The 17,506-nt window shown below is 40.2% G+C and overlaps 1 long non-coding RNA gene across 8 annotated transcripts in view; it reads right to left on the bottom strand.

The window, feature by feature from the left end:
- The window catches only part of LOC113884901, a 135,262-nt gene that overhangs the window by 49,384 nt on the left and 68,372 nt on the right, over positions 1-17,506 (bottom strand). For all 8 annotated transcript variants that reach the window (XR_003509044.1, XR_003509046.1, XR_003509048.1 and 5 more), the window contains 4 exons: positions 12,376-12,466; positions 10,519-10,676; positions 6,428-6,525; positions 5,074-5,315 (listed from right to left, as the gene is read on the bottom strand). This is a non-coding gene — a long non-coding RNA (uncharacterized LOC113884901). The remainder of the gene's footprint in view (positions 1-5,073; positions 5,316-6,427; positions 6,526-10,518; positions 10,677-12,375; positions 12,467-17,506) is intronic.

The raw sequence follows: 17,506 nt of genomic DNA, 5'->3' as shown, positions 1-17,506 counted from the left end.
TAGAAAAATTCTAAAAATGTGGATGGGAAAAACCCAAAAAATATAAACATTTGGAAAATCTGACAGAGTTGAAATGTTCCAAAATCGATGACATGATTTTGACATACTATGTGACAGTGAGTAAGTCCTGTCTTTTCTATTTCTGGTTTTGTTCAGAGCCAGCCAGGGGACAGGATGGAGTCAACAGCTCACGTGATCTTACATTCCCTAGCTCTGTTGCTGGGCCTGAAGGTGCTTGGTGTCTCTCTCATTTCTAAGAGAAACGAGATGCGCCTTAGTCAGTGTGAGGCTAGCCTGTAAGATGGTATGGGCTCATCCTGGCACTGGGGTGCTCTGGATTGTCCCATCAGTCCAGCAGCCACGAGGACTTGTCCGTCACTAGATGGGGGAGCAACCCTAAGTACCGTATTTCCATGCAATAGTGCGCAAAGGTACCCAGCAGGTGACAGCATGGAAGAAAGAGTCTCCTCGCCCCCTTCTATCTTTGCAGGGAGGCCCTAGAAGTCTTCCTGTTTTATCTCATTGTCCAGTGGAGGTTATACCTACTTCTTGAACATACCTCTGTACCCTAAGATCAAAGTAACCTGAACCAAATCAGGGTTTTGGTGGGAAAGAAGGGGGTCAGAGGTAGGATATTTTAGATTGGCAATATAGTGTGCCTAATTTAGATGAACATATTTAATACAACAAGGTAGGGGAAGATTTTAATTTTTTTAACAACAGCAACAAAAACCCTGAGCTTCAAATACAATAAGTAACTTGTCATAGACCACAAGACAACATAGGAATGGAGCAGGATTGAAATTCAAGTTTCTCTCGCTAGATATAGTTTTATTCTTAATATCAAGTTCACGGATTAACTCCCCTTTGACTGTTAAATAATTTAACTGAAATGAGTACGTTTGTTTTAGCTTTGTATGTGTACAAATTTATGGGATAAATAAAAATAATTCCCTCAACTCTATTTGGTAAGATATTAATTTCCATAAAGATACTGAAAGGCTTAAGTAGAATTTACAAAAGAAAGAGGCTAGAACATAAGGAAATAGTAGAGTTGAACACCGAGTAGATAGAGAGCCATGGGACTTACTTTGTTTTAAAAGACAAAACCAGCTACTAGTTATAAGGCAAGAAAATTATTACCATTAATAATGAATGACAGTAATACACCAGCAGATTCCTACAAAGTCTTTTATGTTAGTTAAATGATGTAGGAAACAAGATACTATTTATTCTAGTTTTGCTATTGACTTCTACATTTACTAGTGATATATTTTAACAGATTTCAGTATCACTTGTGATCATCTAAATGGTGATAAGAGACACCACCATCTATTGGAGACAGTGGGTGACCCACAGACCTTTCACAGGAGAATGTTTTTGAGGCAGACTTGTTTTACTTATGCTAATGTTAAAGCGAGTTTCCTTTTTTAAAGCACATTTCAGCTGGTCTAAATACAGCAGAGTCCCTGAAGGAAGCCATATTTAAATTAACTCTCCTTTGTATGGCTTTAAATTCTCACACTGACTGTTTGATTTTGCAATTTTTCTTACTGCCTGGCAAGGGCAAGTAATTCTGTATGCTAAAATACTATGTTCGAAATTGGCACAGTTATCAGTAACTGCAAGAATTTACCCAACAATTATTTGTGCAATTATTTATATTTCAAAAAATACCTTTCTGTTGAATGAGTACTTGCAATATAGATTTCCATCATTAGAATTAATTAGGCATAAAAAATATCAGTGTGCATTCACAAAGACGCAGTGTGGGTTTGCCTTCCATAAAGTCTCATGTTCAAAGCAAGGATTTATGTAGAATTTCATGTAAAAATGTATCTATAATCACTGTGTTTCTACCTTCAAACTGAGCATAAGGCTTAGGGCGGCAATATCTTACACCTACACACTGCAGCTGTGTTAGTTCTCTCATCTTTTTTATTCTTTTCTTACCTTTAATTAAAATGCATTAAAGAAAGAAAAAAGACACAAATGGTTGTAGAAAGCAGCATTTAAATGGAAACGATTGCTCTAAATGCTGCTGTTTAGGAAATATATGGCGTGGTGTGCAGCTTTGCAAGGCGTCAACAAGTACACACGAGATAACGTTAAGGATTATCGATTATGATACTCGTTAGAGTAAAAGGACTATTCCTGGGATCTGACTTCCAGATGGAATTTTTCAGTCTATAAGCCAAGGCAACTCCTGAATCTTTCACTTTTTGAAATCATGTGTGTTTTCATAAAATTTACAAATGCATGTAGCATTGAGTTACTTTTCCATTGCTGCTATAGAAAGTTACCACAAGCTTGGTGGTTCCCAGCATACAACTAATGTATTAAGAGTTCTGGAGGTCAGAAGTCTGAAATGGTTTTTCTGGGCTAGAGACAAAGTGTTGGAAGGATTTTGCTCCTCTCTGGAGGGTCTGGAGGAGAATCTGTCTCCTTGCCTTTTCCAGCTTCTGCAAGCTGTCCTTATGGCTTGGCTCCCTTCCATCTACAAAGCAAGCAATGGCCAGTCCACTCATAACCTATTCCTCTGACACTGACTCTTCTGCCTTCCTCTATATTATGGCCCTTGGTGATTACACTGACCCCAAATGGACAATCCAGGATAATCTATCTCAAAACCAGCAGATTAGCAAATATGACTTCATCTGCTACCTTAATTCCCATTTCAGTTCAGTTCAGTCGCTCAGTCATGACTGACTCTTTGCGACCCCATGAACCACAGCACGCCAGGCCTCCCTGTCCATCACCAACTCCCGGAGTCCACCCAAACCCATGTCCATCAAGTCAGTGATGCCATCTAGCCATCTCATCCTCTGTCGTCCCTTTCTCCTCCTGCCCTCAATCTTTCCCAGCATCAGGGTCTTTTCCAATGAGTCAACTCTTTGCATCAGGTGGCTGAAGTATTGGAGTTTCAGCTTCAACATCAGTCCTTCCAATGAACACCCAGGACTGATCTCCTTTAGGATGGACTGGTTGCATCTCCTTACAGTCCAAGGGACTCTCAAGAGTCTTCTCCAACACCACAATTCAAAACCATCAGTTCTTTGGCACTCAGCTTTCTTTATAGTCCAACTCTCACATCCGGACATGACCACTGGAAAAACCACAGCCTTGACTAGATGGACCTTTGATGACAAAGTAATGTGTCTGCTTTTTAATATGCTGTCTAGGTTGGTCATAACTTTCCTTAAGGAGTAAGATGCTTAAGGAGTAAGCATCTTCTAATTTCATGGCTGCAATCACCATCTGCAGTGATTCTGGAGCCCCCAAAAATAAAGCCAGCCACTGTTTCCCCACCTATTTGACATGGAGTGATGGGACCAGATGCCATGATTCTAGTTTTCTGAATGTTGAGCTTTAAGCCAACTTTTTCACTCTCCTCTTTCACCAAGTAATTTAACATATGCAAAGGTTGCAAGTATTAGGTCAGGGCATTTTTCTAAGAGGCCATTGTTCTGCCAACCACACACAGACACAGATATACCCCACTCTAATACAATTAGAAGTATAAATATTTAGTAGTCCAATATTTTCACTCAAAGATTTGACATATTTAAATATGTATAAACCACGCGTATTTGAGCACTATATAACCTATGTATGCAAGTAATTACCACTTTGTATAATAAATGTACAGGCAAATTCATAAATACTCCTAAACAAAACAAGTCATGTGTTAAATGCACAAAATTAAGTCTAAGCTCTTCTGCTTCACTTCCCTGGTTTTTACCTTGGCTGCTGTGTCATACTTTATCCACCTACTTGTTCTAATAAGGTGTTCACCACACACCTCTGTTTCAAAAAACAAAGGCATATAATCACATATGTACACATACAAACCCACTTATGAGCACACATCCACACCCCTAATCAGGTTTCTGAATCAGTCTAAGGGAAGGAAAGCTTTTTCATCCTGATTTCCAAGGATTCACCTTGCAGTTGGCTGTTGCGAAATCCACTCCCATGATGTTTCCAGGACTGAAGCCACTCTAATCCCACGATGACTAATTCTAAGAAGGCTATGGTTACACCTGCATTCAAAGTCTGAGTCCCCCATCTCCTTGCAATGTAGGCATACACCATACATCCTGGTTCACCTCTAAGCGTAGACTCACATTCTGAGGAATTGTATTTTGATTTCTAGGAGGATCCTAGAATCCTGACTGCGTGTTGACGGCATTAGGGTTAGATTGTAAGATCTTGCGCACTCAAATTAATTTCTGGCATGGCTGCTGCTGCTGCTGCTGCTGCTGCTGCTGCTAAGTCGCTTCGGTCGTGTCCAACCCTGTGTGACCCCATAGATGGCAGCCCACCAGGCTCCCCCGTCCCTGGGATTCTCCAGGAAAGAACACTGGAGTGGGTTGCCATTTCCTTCTCCAATGCCTGAAAGTGAAAAGTGAAAGTGAAGTCGCTCAGTCGTGTCCGACTCTTAGCGATCTCATGGACTGCAGCCCACCAGGCTCCTCCATCCATAGGATTTTCCAGGCAAAAGTACTGGAGTGGGGTGCCATTGCCATGGCTACTGAGAGGAAAATCATATTTATTACACAATGCATTTTGTTCTATTGAAAATGGAAGAGGAGTTACACTGGCAGAATTCACTCTGTCTTAAGTAACATGCTCAACCTAGAACAGCTTATTAGGCAACTAAATTCCCTAAAACTTTTATTCTTCTAAGACATTAAATCATTGCAATAAATATTTACTAAACACCTATTAACAGCCAGGCTCAGCTCTAGGCACATGGGATACATGACTATACAAAAGAGAAAAATGACCCACGTCTAACATGTGTCATGTCACAGAGCAGAGCAGCACACTCAGGCCACCTCAGATAAGGGGCTTCCCTGGTGGCTCAGACAGTAAAGAACCCACCTGCAACGCGGGAGACCTGGGTTCGATCCCTGGGTTGGGAAATACAGGACTTTGTCATAAGAAGCCACAACGCAGGAAAAAAACAATGGCAGACTGCCTTTCTCATGGTCTTGTTCTTCCCTAGACCTGCTTCTCTTTCCATTCCTATTGTAATTTACCTTTTGGTGTATTGTTTTACATACTCACTCATCACTAGAACGTAAGCTTCAAGACAGCAGGCAGGGGATTTCCTTGATGTTGGTCATAGCAGAATCTTCATGGCTCATAACAGTGTCTGGCAGATAGTAGATTCTCAAGAATTTATTTGTTGAATGAATGAATAAATAAATAACTGAACTTTGCCTCTTGGTCCATTCCTGATTACTCTCCTCCTTGGCTCCCATGTCATACTTTATGCAGTCTCTATGATCTGTCTTTATTGGCATATACTGAAAAAAGAGAAGTAGCATTTTGTAACTGTAGCTCTCTTAGTTTTCATTTCTTCATCTGTAAATTGAGAGTAAAAAAGCTTTTACTGGCTATCTACTGCTGTATAATAAATGACCCCCCCAATTTAGTGGCATATAACCATAAAAAACAATAAAAGTGTATTATTTCATATAATTTTTAGGTGCCAGGAATCTGGACTTGGCTTCGCTGGGTTCATAGCACCAGGGTCTACTAGCCAAAGGCTCTCATGAGGTTGCACTTAGGAAATTGGCTAGAGCTGCATTCATCGGAGGCTTAACTAGGGTTGAAGCTTTATTTCTGGGCTTATTTCTGCATTGTGGGCAAATAATGCAGGTTGGTGATCGGAAGCCTCAGTTCCTCAGTTTGTGGTCCTTTTCACAAAACTGCCTGGAGTGTCCTAATGACATGGAGCTGACTTCCTTCAGAGTGACCCAAGAGTGGGCAAGGCAGAAGCCACGTGGCTTGTGTCACCTAGCCTCGAAAGCCACACACCGTCCTTTCTGCAGTATCCTACCAGTTACACAGGTCAGCCCTGTTCACTGTAAGACAAGACTGCACAGAGACACCAATACCGGGAGGCGAGGATCACGGGGGAATCATCTTCAAGTCTGGCCACCAGAAGATATTTAGCAGGATGGTGGCTGGCATTTAAATAAATCAGACATGTCAAGTACCTGGCATGGTGCCAAGTACATAGTTATTAGGAAATATCAGCTCTGTTAGGTTGCTCAGGTTTCGCTGAGCTTTTTTTTTTTAATATGTATTTAGTGATAGAAGATTCTCAGTGCTTTCTGTAGACATCTGCCTTTATCTACGGAATTCACTGTCTTTCTCATCCATTCATTCAACAAGTCTGCCTTCCTCAAATACTGTAGAACGTGTCAACCTTATTCACCTAAAATAAACATTCTTGACACCAACCACAAGGTGAAGTAATGACCCTCGATGGTATGAGAATGCACTATTTCTTGGCATCTGTGCAATGATATTATCTCCTGGATTTCCAGGGTACACCTGAGGTCTGGCGGCCGTAAGTAAGTTGGCCACCTTCTCTAGCTCACCCTGATCACTTTGACCCTTTCAACATTACCTTCTCTGCTTCCAGCCTCTCTGCACACAAAGAGAAGTCTATCACGGCCTCAGTCTAGATGTCATGAAAGCAGACCTCTGTGGCCTCAGTAAACAGAGCTGTGCAGAAATAAAAGGGATAAGGAAGTGGATGAGTACAAGACTTTGACAGAGGACTGAAGACCAAGCTGGGAGCAGAGGAAAAAAAAAAATCTTTCTAAAACAAACTTTTCACCAAATCTGAGATCAAATCATAGGAAAAGGAGAAATCTTGAAAACCTCATTCTCCTTGATTTTGTTTTGAATGATAAGCTGTTGATGAGTGCTCTCCTATATGCATTATTTTTGCACATTTGAAGAAACTAATCATAAGCCTCCCCTGAAGCTGGCACTTGTTTAACTCTGTATTGCCAGCAAGGGTGCCACAGGAGCAGAGGCCTCACTTCGGGTAGTTAGCCCAAGATTAAACTTCAGCTGGAACACTGGGAGAAGCTGGTATGCTGAGTCAAAGCAAGTTCCAGGTTTAATTTGATGTTTTCCATGCACGATCAAAACTGTGGTTTTCCCTAACTGTGGAGATATTGCCTCCTCTGCTTTCTTTTATGGGTTCCCCGTAGAGTGTGTGTTATGTTCTGATATTTGAAATTGATCGTGCCGGTTCTATTTCAAGGGTGATAGTAAACCTGGTACCAAAGCTGCGGTTAGTGAAGGTGACTTAACCTTTCTTCTAATACGGTCAATTGATTTTGCCTTGTGGCACAAACTGATTTCCACTATGATCTGCTGATGACTTCAATTTAAATATCACATACAGATGAAGAATTAGAAATGGAAGAGAAATCGTTGTCTGGATTTTTGCACGGAGAGCTGAAAAGAGTTATCCCTCCTTACGTCCAGACTATTATTATAAGTGTTGCCATTAAGGAATTCATAGACAAATTAAAACCTTTTATTATCTGCTATGTGGGGATGAACATGTACAGAATATCAGATTTTTCCATTTACTTAGGAAGGTAAAGATCAACATGCCAAAAATCTTGAAGCAATTTTAAGATCAAAATGATCCTTGCCATTGTGTGGTGAAACAAAGTTAAGTTTTAGAATTAGATAAAACAGACTTACTGTCCTCAGTTTCTTTATCTGCTGAGAAAACAAAGAATTCCTGCTTGTTAGTTCTGTGAAGGTTAAATTATTTAACATCTGCAGCACCTAGAAGAATACTAGGTGAATGTTGAGTAAAATGTGAGTTCTCTTCTTTCTTGGAATGGTTTTTACAATATATGTACAATTGTTGTTATTGTTTCTTCATTTCTGGGTCTAAATAATCTCAGGTATTATTCTCATTTGCTACAACAGATTTCCTTCATATCCCGTATTGGCTGGGTTACAGATGAGTTACCCAGTGACTGATTGAGAAATAGATCTCTGAACATTTTATTGTCATCTTAAAACGTGAATATAGGTTGGATCACAACTGCTTTGGCATTAATCAAAATATATGCAACACTTACAGTTGTTCTTTATATGGCAGTTTTCACTGGTGCCTTGTGACCTGTTCACTATCGTGGGTGAAAGTCCGGTAAATTTCATTTTTGTGGTTTAAAAAGCTTTATTTCTAAATGATTAGTTGGCTAGAAAAATGATAAACATCCTAACTCAAGACTTGGGTGAGAAAGAGATCTGATACTACTTGTAAATTCTCCACTGCAAACAAAACCAGCATTTATATGACGAAAGAAACATGTCGACCCATTATCAGCCCTTGGCTTCCCTGGAGGCTCCCATGGTAAAGCGTCTGCCTGCAATGCGGAAGACCCGGGTTTGATCCCTGGGTCAGGAAGATCCCCTGGAGAAGGAAATAGCAACCCACTCCAGTATTCTTGCCTGAAAAATTCCATGGACTGAGAAGCCTGGTAGGCTACGGTCCATGGGGTTGCAAAGAGTCAGACACGACTGGGCAACTTCACTTCACTTCACACATGATTTTAAGTTTCCGAAACTGGGATTAAAAAGATATCCAACAAGGACCAAATGGGAACATGATACATGTGTTTCTAGAGTTACTTAGAAATTACTTTGTAAAACGAACTTTGATATTCATGGATTGAGAAATAAAGATGCCTCTAGATAGCTTAAAGCAGCATTATGAAGGTGGACACATGCTATATTAGCATAGTATTTACTCCTGTTCAAGTAGAAGCCAAACTTCTATTTCTTTATATTATGACTTCTGGAGACCGGGAGGAGAAAACCAATTTACTTAAGAATTAAAACAATAACTTTGAAAACAAAGCCCCAGGAAGCTCAAGGACATGGTAATAATTGTACCTCCAGAATGAGGCAGCAAAATCTGTATCTTTTATTGAAAAAGATTGGGGTGGACAACGGCTGTAAAAACAATGAGATTTTAGTGACTTAAAAATGGGAAGACAAATGCTATGAGGTTTTCACTGAAAACCTTGTGCTAAAGAAATTAATACATATCCAGAGCTATGGCATATGCATATTGTGTTTGGAAATATCCTGATGTGTTTAATGCAAATTCTTAAACACATCAGGATAAGTTTGGTCACTAGGTCATGTCCAGCTCTTTTACAACCCCCATGGACTGTAGCCCACCAGACTCCTCTGTCCATGGGATATCCGAGGCAAGAATAATGGAGGGGGTTGCCATTTCCTTCTCCAAGGAATCTTCCTGATCCAGGGATCAAACCAGGTCTCCTGCTTGGCAGGCAGATTCTTTACCATTCTTTACCACAATATATTACCTAAAGTAATACATTCAAGGCCCTGTATGCATCTCATCCATGGTTTAAATTTGGATTAAGGGGCAAAACAGAAGTCCTAGTTTGTTTATTATATGAAACATAATTTAATAATCAATATAACTGCTAATTGACTCAACTCAGTAAAACATCTTTTTACACTAACTCTCAGTAGTCAGTTTCCCTGAATTTGTTATGCCTGTGAATGTTGGAAAACCATGGCCTTCCTTGGTATGATAGCTGACACGAGTTTGACTTCTCGCTGTATTTGCTTGCTCAGTTGATTTGGTAATATTCATTTCTCCTTAGATTTTCTGTATTCATGTTCTGAAACACTTTTTCTCTTTACATATAGACTTTAATTATCAAAAGGTAAGTGGGCTTCCCTGGTAGCTCAGCCAGTAAAGAATCTGCCTGCAATGCAAGAGACCTGGGTTCGATCCCTGGTTTGGGAAGATTCCCTGAGAAGAGAATGGCCAACCACTCCAGTATTCTTGCCTGGAGAATTCCATGGACTAAACGAACCTGGTAGGCTACAGTTCATGGGGTTGCAAAGAGTCTGACACAACTGAGCAGCTAACATAAGAACGACGTTAAAGTACAAAGACAGTATGTTTGTTGAAGGAATTACCTGAGGGGCTGAAGATAGCAAAATGTTTGTGTAAACTAAAAAATGCTTTCTTACAAGAAACTCGTTCAACAACTTAAATCTGTGTGTCTGTAGGCAGATTTTATAAACTCAGGGCTGGGACTACTAGAGAGACTAATTTTGTTGCTTTGGCCTTGGTTCTAGAAAGAATTACTTAGTTTTTTTTTGTTTTTTGTTTTTTTTAATTGCTTGAAACTTTCACAGTCCTCTAGGAGTTAAGAACGTAGGCTCATTGACTTTATATGAGCCGGACCTGACTCTCCTGATCTGGCCATGTTTGTTTGTTTGTTTTACCATACCAGACAGCATGTGAGATCTTAGATCTCTGACCAGGGATGGAACCCATGTCCCCTGCAGTGGAAGTGTGGAGTCTTTTTTTTTTTTTTCTTTCTTTTTTTTTTTTTTGCTTTAATTTTATTTTATTTTTAAACTTTACATAATTGTATTAGTTTTGCCAAATATCAAAATGAATCCGCCACAGGTATACATGTGAAGTGTGGAGTCTTAACCACCAGGGAAGTCCCTCTGTCACTTCTGATGTGACCTCTGCCTCATTCCCTCTTTAAGCCCCTGTTTCCTCATCTGGAGAAATCACGCCTAGTAGTACCTATTCTTCATGTTGTAAGGATCAGATTGGGTTTCCTTATAACAGTACAAAGCACAAGTGATTGGTGCATTTAAGTTTGCAAAACTTTTTACCTTTCTTCTCTGTAGATGTTGGTTTGATTCATTCTTTCCTGAAGAGTTCTGAGCAGTCTTCTTGCCTTTTCATCAATGTCTTCACTCTGTGGAAACTGCTCTTCCAGGTATTGTGGAAACACAGCAAAGGAGATCTTTGACTCTCCAGAGCTCCTTCTCTAGTGGGGGTAAATATGCACAGAAGCAGCTCAGAACAACAGTGTGGATGATAACTGTTAGAGCAGAAACACAGCATTGTTAAATTAACTTCAGGAGTTCAGGAAGAAGGCTGGTTGTATAACTTTCAAGTCCAGAGCAAAATGAGAATGCAGAGGCCCTTGTTCAAATTTCAAGAGCAGAGTATGAAGCTAGCACTGGCCACTTCTGAGCTTGGGGCCATGTGTGACTGTGTGTGTCCCACACCTAAGAGGTGGATCCAGACTGGATGGGCACATTCATTTCAGGCAAGAAAATTAGAGATCTATTTGTTGAGAGATCTAGCGGATCAACTAGACCTTGGAGGATGGAAAGAACTTTGAAGAATGGATAGAACGGTCTGGACAAAAGAGAAAAATTGTGTTGTACCTCCCCTCCCCCACTTCATGGAATTAAAAATAGTGTTTTTGTTTGTTTGTTTGTTTGTTTTTAATGAGACTTACTAGGGAAAAGAGATTTTGACAATAGAAAGGGAAGGGAGATGAGATAACAGAACTAAATTTGAATTTTCTAATAAGAAAAAAGCAACCCAAAGGATTTTGAGAATTGATGCAAGATCAGATCAATTTAGGAAGATGTCTCTGGTGGCAGCAAAACAGAAGAACTGACTTGATGAAGGAGGCACAGGCAGCGGGAACTCTGCAGGTGAGAGTGACGTATTCCTTAACTGGGGAGGGGCAAGGTTCTCTGTTTCTATTCTCCGCAATGTGATGTGTGCTTTTTCCTTCCCCCACACAAAGCAACGATCTGTTTCTGTTCTGAAGACATCTCCAATTATAGAGTGCCGGCTAGAGAAAAACATAATGGAATTTTAACGAGATTTCTTTATCTCTGTAGACAGCTTTTCAGGAACATCTCCATTGGGGTTATAGAAGGAGAGCCTGAGAACACCCAAATGTGCCTTGTAAAACCTATCATCTTTTCTTGGCCTTTCAGATAGAATTGCATTCCAGAAACACCGGGTCACTCTGTATGCCAGGTCATGCCTTGAGGACAGCATGGGTAAGCCCTCGCCCTCTCCGTCGTCAAACATAAGAGCAAGTCGCTACACGTTGCTGCGTCTGCCTCTCATCCTGACAAACTCTTCAACACTGGGAAATGCAAACCTTCTTCTTTCCCTTTCTGTTTTTCTTATAATAACTCAGCCTTGAGTCAGAGGTACAGGTTCAGCCTCCCCAAAGCGCTGCTGTCAAATAGAAGGAGTTCCTTTTGTCCCCTAATTTACCATGTCTTGCTGCTGCAGCTGCTAAGTTGCTTCAGTCGTGTCTGGCTCTGTGCGACCCCACAGACGGCAGCCCACCAGGCTCCACCATCCCTGGGATTCTCCAGGCAAGAACACTGGAGTGGTAAGGAAAGCTAAAAAGTTCAGGACTACAAGGATAGGATCAGCTATCCCTGAGAACGGAGAATGAGCACAGGGAGCTGTATTTCAGCACCTACGAGATACAGGGAATGGAATCTTCTCCTGTGTCACATCCCAAAGAAACGGGAGAAAAAGACAAATATAAGTTAATGTCAATGGAGTATTAAAACTAATTAATAATGTTAAGGAAGAACTCTCCTTAAAGTAATTTCAGAGCTTTTTTTCTTTTCTTTTGCTCCTCCATTAAACTTTTACTATTGCTGCTAAACTTAAGTCTTTTCAAGCCTCAGATTCCTTACCTGGGAAAGGAACAGATACTTGCTAAGATCCCTTCAGCATGAGAACATGGCCTTGACATTATCTGGCTTGATGAATCTCTGTCTCGGGTGCCTGTGTAGGGGGTGAGAGAAAAGGGTTCACATTCCTGCCTAAATACTTGCCTGCAAAACGCCCATTCCCTTGACTGCAGCACTCACCTCCATAAATGTATTTCTTAAACACAGGTAGTTACCTTGTTATTTTCTCCAGGATAATGTGTAGATTACAGGCAATAATTAACATTCCTCCCACCACGTGCAGCCAGTTGAGGACTGAGTCAGCAGCTGCCCATCCAGCTCAGAGTGTGGGGTGCAGGTAGGGGGCAGAGCAGATGTATTCAGAGGAATCAGAAAACACGTGCATTTCCAGGGCTCTAAGAATGGAGGCTCAGCAGCCCCTTGAAATAGAATTTCCTCTGCAGGTCTTTTTCATAATTCCAACCAGACTTTAATAAATTGTTTTCATTTTAGTTGCTCTTTTAAAAACTCTGACCATTCAGTTTTTGCATTTCTAAGATGCTATACACACATAGAAAGATGTCTGATATTTGCACAGAGATAATTTTGCTATTTGGAATATGCACAGCAATAAGAGCTAAGAGAAATGGCCCTTGGGAAATCTCTATTTTCTGGAATCTGGATTGTAGAAAAAAGCTACATCAGAATCCCATAGTATGCCGAAGAGTGAAGTGAATAATGGGGCAGAGATCTACCATGGTCCAGGAAGCAAAGCCTTCCCAAGGTACCACAAAGGTAGTAAGCGTGGTTGGGAGATTGTGAGTATGAGAAAGCTGTAGGCATTTACTGCTCCCCTAGAAAAGGCTTATGGGGTGAGGATGGGCAGTTTCTTAGAGCATTTTCCACTCACTGTGGTTCAGTGGCTCGGTTGTGTCTGACTCTTTGCGATCCCATGGACTGCAGCACACCAAGCTTCCCTATCCTTCACTATCTCTTGACGTTTGCTCAAACTCATGTCCATTGAATCAGTGATGCCATCCAACCATCTCATCCTCTGTCATCCCCTTCTCCTCCCGCTTTCAATCTTTCCCAGCATCAGGGTCTTTTCAAATGAGTAAGCTCTTCACATCAGGTGGCCAAAGTATTGGAGTTTCAGCTTCAACATCACTCCCTCCAATGAACACCCAGGACTGATCTCCTTCAGAATGGACTGGTTGGATCTCCTTGCAGTCCAAGGGACTCTCAAGAGTCTTCTCCAAAACCACAGTTCAAAAGCATCAATTCTCCAGTGCTGAGCCTTTATGGTCCAGCTCTCATATCTGTACATAACTACTGGAAAAACCATAGCTTTGATTAGATGGACCTTTGTCAGCAATGTGATATCTCTGCTTTTTAATACTCAGAACTACTTCCAAGAAGGTGCCAGGAATAATTCTGAACTTCTGTCATTGAGCTGCAGAAATAGAGCAAGAAACTGCGATTTTAGAGGGCAAGAATACTATAGCTAGTTGTCTAAAAATACTAATAACCATGATGCCAGTGCTTCAGTGTCTTTAGGTTTTTTAGTCACTGGGATATGGAGTGCAGATATCTATTGATAAACAATAATAATAGAACCACACACCAGTAACCTGCCTCCCAGTCTGTGTACTCGCACGTGTAATATTTCCCGCCTTTTTAATTTATATTGAAAACAAGGTTCAAAGAAGTTTATTTGTATACATAGAGCTGATTCACTTTGCTGGGCAGTTGAAACTAACACAACATTGTAAGACAACTATACTGCAGTAAAAACTAATTTTAAAAAGATTTTAGCGACTTTGCCCCCACGTCACTTAGAAAAGGGCAGAGTTTATAGATCCCAAGGCGTAGACAGTCTTTTATTTTTATAACTGGAAATGCAAATCAAACGTACAATGAGGTATTATGTCCCACTGGTCAGAATGGTTATCATCAAAAAACCTACAGACAATAAATGCTGGAGAGGGTGTGGAGAAAACATTACCCTCCTACCCTGTTGGTGGGAATGTAAGTTGGTGTGGCGGCCATATATTGAGCGAAAACCATAATTCAAAAACACACTGCACCCCAATATTCACTGCAGCAGTATTTACAACGCATGGGAAATCTTGTTGACTGCCTGCATTATAACAGCTTTACCTCTCAAGTAAGGATGGTTTTACTTGAGCACAAGTCTTCTCATTTTCTTTAAACCACTCACCGTGTTGTTTCCATCTCTTTCTTCTTAAAAAGTTTGTCAGTTTTAATTTGTTTCAAGTAGAATATTATGCACAGATATGAACACAATGAAGAGGAATTTCTCTTTTGCTTCTATGTTTTGAAATTCCGTTTGATGACGATATTAGTACCTTTGAATTTGTGATTATTTTTGTTTTCTTTCATTTTTGCCTCTATTCTGGTATGCCTACATAGAATCAAAATGCAAGAATTTGCAGCAGAAGGGACAAAATGGTTCAATCCAAAGAGTCACTGATATTTGGTGAACTTGGCAAAATGCACAAAACATAAGTCATGAGTTTTAATTTCTGCTCCATTACCAATTCAGTTATATATTTTTTTTTTTACTAGAGTCAGTGGGTGAATTTGAATTAAATACCAAAGTTTACGTTGGTTTTGCTTGTTTTTTTCCCCTGTATTGTTGTACACCTGTGCACACCTGTTTTTTTTTTTTTTTAATGCTACTACATACAAGCATCTTCTCATTTGAAAGAAAGTTTGCATTCATTTGAAAGGCATGAGCTGCCTAGAGTACTTCTCTCCTTTTACCTTTACCATCTTGCTGTAGAAGGTCATGCATCTCACAGTATGTATGTCTCTGTTACAATTTGCTTCCAGCTGAGCAGAAAGGCTCAGCCAAGTTCAATGTGTCTAAAACACCTCTCATGGGCACGGGAGGCTGCAGATGCTGGCAGAGTCAGAGAAGCACTGGATCCCTCTTTATTGGCATGTTGCAGCTAATTGATGCTCCGTGGATTCCTTGCTCCATGTCTGATACAGCCCTTTATAATCCTTCCAATTTCGTTGAGCTGCTGAAGCTGACTGTCTCTGCTGGAGCTCAGAGACACACAGGTCAGTGGTCAAGGAGAAAGTCTTAAAGAGCTCTGAGTCAATTTGCTTCTTTTGTGGCCACTGTGGCAATGTTACAATGAAAAGAAAGAAAGGACAGTTGTATTCATCAACAAATTCTAAACATGGACTAAGTAAAATATGTCAAAGCCAAAGAGCACATGATTTCACTATATGTGGAAATCTAAACAAAACAAAACAAATGAACAAAGTAACAAAACGGAAACAGTGTCAGAGAACAAACAAGTGTTGCCAGAGGGGGACAGGGGGTTGGAGAGAAGGTAAAGAAGTGGGCGGAGGTAGGGATGGGGAAATGGAGGAAGGCCATCAAAAGGGACAAACTTCCAGTTATAAGACAAATAAGCTCTAGGGATGTAATGTACAACATGATGAATATACTCGATCTTTAATAAAGATAAATATAAATCATTTCAAATCTTTAAATGTATTATTTAACAACACTGCTGTATGTTATGTTATTGTCCAGTTGCTAAGTCGTGTCCAACTCTGCGATCCCATGAACTGCAGCTCACCAGGCTTCCCTATCCTTCACTGTCTCCTGGAATTTGCTCAAACTCATGTCCATTGAGTAACTTTCATATGTTACATATATGCTGTAGGTTATATATAAAAGTTAAAGGAGTAAACCCTAAGAGTTCTCATCAGAAGGGAATTTTGTTTTCCTTTTTCCTCTCTTTTGTATCTATATGAGATGAGGGATGTTCACCAAACTCACTGTGGTCATTGTTCAAGATGTAGATAAGTCATATCATTATGCTATATTCCTTAAACTTATACAGTGATGTATGGCTATTAAATCTCAATAAAACTGTAAGAAAAAAAATGTTTGTAATAAAATAAAAAATAAATTCCAAACATACAAAGGAGTTTCAGAGATACGAAGAGAACTACCTCAGCCCTGGGCCTACTCTTTACTAAGACTATTAACCAGGACCAAAGGCTAAAACCTCTGTGAGACGTAACTTTCTCTTATATAAAATGGAAACTGACAAGAATTCCCCAGCAAGACAATATATAGTAATTACATAAATGGAGGGACATATTAAAGTATTGGAATTTTACTGAAGCATCAGAATATCCTTGGGCTTTTTAAAAAGTGGTCACATTAGGGAATTTAAAACTTTTATTTAAATACGACAGCTTTGACATAACCTGAACAGTTTCAAAATAATGTTATAAGAAGCCACATGTGCCACAAATATAAAGTTAAGGGTAGGTTGTATATATATATAGCATTTCTTTCCTTCTTGGACTATTTCTTTTCTCTGTTGCTTTTTTACTTTCTTGATAATTTATTTATTCTTTTGATGACATACATGGACCAAGTTTATTTTTCTTTGTTTAGCTTAAAACATACAAAACCAATGTGCCACACGTATGCATTTTTCTATCAGTCAGGTGTATATTTTTAAAAAAGTCTTAATTTTTTGATTCCCGCTTTTACCAGAAAACTCAGTAACAGAATTATAGCCCCAGGGGTAGATATTCACGTTGATATATTTGTAGAGCTCCGATTAGTGATCTGAAGTATATAAACTATGTTTTAAAAGGTTTTCCTATCCTCCACTCACCCCTTCATGACCTTTGCTCAACCAGGGTGCACCAGCTGACTGCCCTGAGGGCTGGGCAGTCACGCTACATAAAGACAGCATTTTTTGAAAAGGGTAAAGCAAGGTGTTGAACTCAGCCTCTTGGCAACCTGCAACCTTCCTCCAAGACTGCAGGACTCGAGAGGCTCATAAAGTGCATTCCTCTTCCTCGCCTCTTAACTCCGCAGGCACCGGTGATAAGAACCTAACAAGAACCGCCTTTTCACCACTAGAAAATGCTAGAGTGGATCCAGAGAAATCAGAAGTCAGAGAGTCAAGCTGCGCACGGGAATGTTTCCTTTCGTTACAGGAATTATTCTGTGTGTTTTGACCCAGAGTTGGCTGTGTTTCAGTTTTCATGTTGATGGCATCTGAGGGAAGGCTAACGGGGCAGTCAGGTGAAGCAAACCCAAGGTTCATTTTACTGTGGTGGCCTGTTACTGATCGCTGCAAAAGAA

The sequence above is a fragment of the Bos indicus x Bos taurus genome, chromosome 27 (assembly GCF_003369695.1).
Source record: "Bos indicus x Bos taurus breed Angus x Brahman F1 hybrid chromosome 27, Bos_hybrid_MaternalHap_v2.0, whole genome shotgun sequence".
NCBI classification, from domain to species: domain Eukaryota; kingdom Metazoa; phylum Chordata; class Mammalia; order Artiodactyla; family Bovidae; genus Bos; species Bos indicus x Bos taurus.
The sequence above is the reverse complement of the archived record's forward strand: the minus strand, read 5'-3'. Positions and strand labels throughout refer to the sequence as shown.